This window comes from Caloenas nicobarica, chromosome 27 (genome assembly GCF_036013445.1).
Source record: "Caloenas nicobarica isolate bCalNic1 chromosome 27, bCalNic1.hap1, whole genome shotgun sequence".
Classification (NCBI taxonomy): domain Eukaryota; kingdom Metazoa; phylum Chordata; class Aves; order Columbiformes; family Columbidae; genus Caloenas; species Caloenas nicobarica.
Window position 1 is genome coordinate 1,992,536 of NC_088271.1, and position 6,000 is coordinate 1,998,535.

Sequence of the window (6,000 nt, forward strand, 5' to 3'; positions counted from 1 at the left end):
CCAAATCCCCTAACGCTGCCCCTCACCAGCTCCTGCCCTGGGTGCCGCCGAGTGCCGCAGCGTTCACCCTCCTGAGCAGAGCCCATGTGTCCCTGTGGGGCCATGGTCCCCTCTGCGGGGACAGGGTCTGCCTGGTGGCACTGAGGCGTCCTGGCGAGCGGCTGCCAGGGCTAGAGCCGGCAGCAAGTGCCCGCGGAGCCGCGTGAGTCAGCGCGGGCAGGTGGGGAGGCGCGGGGACGCGCAGCGATCTGGGAATGACTCATCTGCTCAGCAAACAAACAGGCGAGTCCTTGTGAAGCTGCGCTTCCTCCGCGCCCCGGCAGCGCCAGGGGAGCCGCTGGTGCCCCCCAGGCCACTGAGACCCCCAGGGTGGCAGTGGTGTCAGGAGCAGCCGCGGGGCTGCAGCCACATGTGCAGCCGTGCATGCGGCATCAGCGGCACCAGGGGCTGGTGCCTTGGAGGGCACGTGCCTGGGAAAGGGGCAGCAAAGCCAGTGCCAGGTGGCAGGGATGAGGGGACCGAGGGCAGCGAGTGGCAGCCAAGGAGCTCGGTGAGAGCCGGGCAGAGTCCTGCATGGAGCACCGCAGCACCGGGATATCCAGAAGAGAGGAAAAAGTCGCGCTCAGCCAGGGGCTGTGGAGGGTAAAGAGGCTGAGTCAGGGGATTAGGGAGCTGCCAGCCCAGCATCCATCCCAGCAAAACCATGGAAGAGCTGGTCCAGGCCTTGATTAATAAAACACTGGAGCGCAACAGCACGGCCCTGCCGCCAGCCCGCTGTCCCCGGGACTTCAGATGAGGTTTTATTTCCAAGCCCCATTTTTCAGAAGTCAGCAAGTTTCCAGGCACAGCGAGATCTTTTCTGGGCCGGCAGCCGGGTGTCCTGGCTCCTGCCGGGAGGGGAAGCGCAGCTGGTCCCCAGCGGGCACCGCGCCCCATGGCTGGCAGGATGAGGGTCCCGGACACGGCGGGGAGTGACCGGGCGCTGGCAGGGCTGGGGATCCCCAAACACCTGCTGTTCTCCCCGGGGTGAAGGTGCCTTTGTGGGAGCCGCGGTGGCCAGGCGGGTGCCTGGCTCCAGCTGCTGGGGATTTCCCGGGTCCGGGCTCACCTGCGCCAAGGCCACACGACCGCTCCCTCGGCCGGTGCTTGTAAAACCCAACCGCACCAACCGTCCCGGCCGGGCTGCCCGGACTGGGGTCGGTCACCCCACCCCTCAGCGGGGCTGTGGCCGTCACCGTCACCACCAGCGAGTCCCAAGCATGACCCGGGGCCCTGTGCACACCCGCGTCCTTGCCAGCGTGGCCAAAAATGTCAGGAATGTTTCGTGGTGAGGCTGGAAAAAGGGTCATTCACTTACTGGATTTTTTTTTTTCCCTCCTTTTTGCCCTTTTCCTGGCTGCGTGCTGTGGGTTTGGCTGGCGGCGGGCGCGGGTGTGAGCGGGCGTGTGATGAGCCGGGTGTGACGGGGCTGGGGAGGGCTGTGAAAGTGCTGAGCTGGTGTGAACCCGCCGTCCCATCTCCTCTGCAGCCCTTCCTGGAAGCGGCTGCGGGGAACGGTCCCACCGGGTGCGGGACGTGGGCAGCCGTGCCCGTCCCTGCGGTGTCGGGGCTCCTTGTCCCGTGGGGACAGCCCTGCACGTCCCCGCGAGGGTCCCCAGCCCCAGTGAGGGGCGGCAAGCGGGGCTGGCACCGAGGCGCGCGGACACCAGGTGTTGCTGGCAAAGCTGTTTCATCTCGGGAATTTTTTGCTTAATTTAATTCATTGCCAATTAACTCGAACTCCTCATTGCTGATTTGGGTCTCGAGGAAGAGGAAAACATAAACAATTCAACAACCACTTGGGTAAACACCTTTCCCCCACCCCTGGGTCTGGCTTGTGTCCCCGTCCCGCCTCGTCTCAGCTGCTGTTCTCACCGGGGCTGCGCCCGCCCGTCCCGGCTCCTCCGGTGGGTGACAGGGATGGGTGGTGGCCTCTGGCTGACAGTGGCTCCTGCCTCCCCGGCGTTGCCCGTGTGCCATCCCAGGCACAGGGATGTGCCGCTGTCACCGCTCTGCTCTTTGCCCCTTCACAGCCTGCCTGAGTCTGACCCATCCTGCAGCTGCGTGATGCCAACGTGCCAACCTCACCGTCCCTGTCCTGTTCCCCCGGGGCCTGGCAGAGCCTCTGAGCGTGGGCAGACGCCAGGTCAGCACTGTGCCGCTGCTGTGCCGTGCTGTGTCCCTTGCCCGGGTCCCTGGGGACGGTGCTGAGCTGTGGTGCTGGCAGCACACACAACACGGAGCCCCAGCACCAGCGGAGCCATTCGGGGACACCCGGTCCTGTGGCACAGCTGGGGATGTCACGACCCCGGGGTCCCTGTGCCCCTTCCCCATGGTGGGAGCGGCGTGTCCTGCCCGGGGCCATGCGCTGAGTCAGGGACAGGCTGTGAGCAGAGTTGGGTGCCCTGACTCACCGGCTGCCTGTGCGGTGCTGGGCAGCATGTCCCTAGGGAGGGGACACGGTGCCCCCCCCATGTTAGCCCCTTCCCACCACCCCAGAGCGAGGGAAAGGACCCAGGAGTGACAGTGCTGGCTCTTGTGCATCAGCCATGGCCCGCTCTGGCTGCCACCACCCCCAGCTGTGTCCCTCGCTGCTGTCACCAGCCCCAGGGACGGGGGCTCCTCGCCACAGAACCCTCTCTGGCCCCTGCAGCTTGTCCCCTGCCCATGAGGGCACAGCGTCCCCAACAGCCCCCGGTGCCTGTGGGGGGGCCGTGGGGCTGGGAGAGCCTTGGGGAAGGTGTGGGGGGTACAGCCAGACTCCCCAGCTCCCCTTGCACACACGTGTGCACAGCACGGCCCCCGCCACGCCTGCACATTGGCCTTGCAGGCACACACAGCCCCCTCCTGCACCCTGCCTTCCTACAGCCCCCCTGGCCACCCGTCTGCCCCCTGTCTGTCCCCCGTCTGTCCCCGCCACCCCCTGCTTCCTCCCGCCTCGCCGGGAGCGTTTTCCCGCAGCGGCTCCATTGATAAATCCGGAGCGTTGCCACGGAGACGCTGCAGCGGGCGCAGCGGGGGTGCAGTGGGCGCAGCGCTGCGGAGGGGCTGAGTGCGTGTGTGTGCTTGCACATGCAGGTGGTTGCACACGCGTGTGCACAGCAGGGGCCTGGCAGGCAGTGTGTGTGCATGCGTGTGCAAGGGCCCGGTGTGAGCTGGCCCTGTGCAGAGCGTGTACGAGTGTCTGGAAGCGACATGTGTGCACACGCGTGCACAGCTGTGTGCGGGGGCCGGTGTGCCCAGGGGGTCCCCAGCCCAGGGCAGAGCCGGCAGCTGGGATCTCGGGAGCTGTTGGGCTCCTCTCCTGTGAAAGAGCCTGGGGCCGCCAGCCCCAGTGGGGAAACTGAGGCACGGGGACAGTGTGTGGTTCATCCTGCAGCAGACAGTCACTCGGGGACAGGAGGAGAGTCATGCTGCCACCGCCTTGGACCGCTGGCTGCATGGTGGTGGGTCCGTTGCACACGCGTGCACGGTCCCACGCTGGGTGCTGGGCCCCCCCAGCTGCCACAGGGTACTTGGGGACCCGGCGCTGTGTTGTGACTACCTGGTTTGCAGCCCGGAGCTGCGGTGCCCCTCACTGCAGAGCTGCGTCCCACCCAGGAGCTGGGGGGACACGGACAGGACCCCCCGGCATGGGGTGGCACAGAGTCACTGGCGTGGCCGTGGCACCGCTGTGCACACGCGGTGGCGCCGGGCAGGATGGGTGCCATGCATGTAGCATGGCTGCCCTCTGCTGCCACCACCACGGCAGTGCTCAGCACCCTGCGGTGCCGCGGCACCCATGGGCGCAGGGCCCCGAGGGACCGTGGGTGGCTGGGCCGGTTGGGGACCGGGATGGCCACCCAGGATGGGGGACATCCTCAAAGAGAGGTGGCCGGGGCACAGATGGAGCATCGTGCTCCTCCAGCCATGCGGGGAGCTGTGCCCGAGGGGATATGGGCACCGGGAGCCGGGACACACCACAGCCCCGTGAGCACTGTGAGCACCGGGTCCCGCTGGCCCGGCTGAGCCCGTGGGGAGCGGGTGCTGCTGGGGCACGGGGGCGCTTAGGAAAAGCAGCTCCCCCGAGCTCCCGGCAGCTCGTGGGCCCTGCTGCGGGGCTGCACCGCACTCCAGCACCACCCCACGCTGAACAGGGCAGGGGGCCGGGCTGCAAATCATCATGGGTGGGGCAGGTTCCCTTGGCCCCCACGGCTGCCGTGGGGCAGGGCGAGGTGCCGTGGGGCAGGGTGCGGGTGTGGGTGCCGTGGGGCAGCTGCCATGGGCTGTGCACGGTGCGGTGCGTGCAAACCCCCCACAAACCTCTGTGGGCGCCCGGGGAGTCAGCGGGTCCCCAGCAGCTCTGCAGGGGCAGCTGCTGGCCTGTCCCCCCACGTTGTCACCGCCCCGCTTTCCCCCACCCGCTGTCCCCCTCTGCTGTCCCCTCATTGCTGTGCCCCCCCCGCTGTCCCCCCACACCCCCTGCCCGCAGCGGCCCCTGCGCAGCGCGGGGGGGGCGAGTGCAGGAGCCGTGGGCGTTAGAACAGGAACCGCAGCCCCCGCTTCCCGGATCTCGCTGCCTTTTTTTTAAATATTTTTTTTCCAAAACACTCAGGGTATGGGGGGGGGAAGCCCCTGGGGCCAGCAAGGGGCTGCTCCCAGCCCCACATTTTTTCCACCACCCGCGTGACCCCTTGCGCACAGGTTGGGGCCCCCCCCACCCCGTCCCAGCCTGCAATCCTCCAACCCTCAGGGGGGGCTTTGGTTTGGATCAGCCCCGTCCTGTAGAGGGTTGTATTTGGTGGGGCTGGGGGAGGCACCCCCACTCCTCCCCTCGGCCACAGTGCCCCCCTTTGTCTGCAGAGCCGCCCACGCCGAACAATAGCGGCCCCCCTGCAGCCCCCACGCCAGCAGGGAGGGGGCTGCAGAAATGCTACTAAAAATGAAATATCCCCCTCTCCCCCCTGGCAGCTGGGATGTGATTCCCCAGCAGCTGGGAGGGATTCAGCAGCACCGGTGCTGGTTTCAGGGCTTTTAAAGCAGCTGGGGAGGGAGCTGCAGCCTGGGGGGGCTGATTTATATCCTCCCGGTGGTCCCAGCTGCTCCAGGGGGTTTTGGGGCCGGGGTGGCCCCTGCTTGGTCCCATCTTCTGCTTTGGGAAGCAGGTCACGTCCCGCTCCAGCGCGATGCCGGGGCAGGGCTCGGCTTTCTGGGGCAGCACCGGGTGGTTCAGCAGCAGCTGCTGCGGCTTCCAGCGTGTTCAGGGCCTGCGGAAGATTCCCAGCACGTTCGGGGCTCGTTGTGGCCCAGGGAGGAGGGCTCGGCCCCCAGCGCCGAGGTAGAATCTGGTGACCCACGTTCAGGGTGAGGCGGATGCGGCGCTAAGTGCAAAGCTGAGGGATGCTGGGGTCTGCTGAGCTCCCCCAAAAAGCTCCTGGCTCCAGGAATCGCTCCCCAGCCCCAGGTGGCTGTGCCAGGCTGGCACCAGCCCCTGTGATGCCAAAATCCAGCTTTTCCTGGCAAACACCCAGCTGCCTGGGCAGGCGCGGTGCTGCTGGCGGCGGAGCCGGTGCCTCTACCTGCCCTCGATCCCATGGGCAGCTGGGGTGAGCGGGGGAACCTTCCCAACCCGTTTCCCTGCCCTAAGGGGAAAAAAAAGAGCAGGAATCGCATGACTCGGAGCTTCACGAGAAGCAGCACGGGGAGAAAGTGACCCAGACGGCCAAGAATCTGCTCCGCTGGCGTTTCTGGTTCCTGCTCTGCGGCGCGGGGAGAGGTTGGGTTACAGCGGGAGGCACCGCGGGGGACGGCGCAGGATGAGCTCATGCCAGGGAACCTTCTGGGCTGCCAGAAACATCGATGCTGCAGTTCAGCAGTTTCTGCAGCCGCGGCTGTTCCCGCAGAATCCCGGCTCGCTCCGCTGCCTTGATAGCGATAAAACTGCTCGGGAGGGGCCGTGCATCTCTGCGGGTGATTTATATT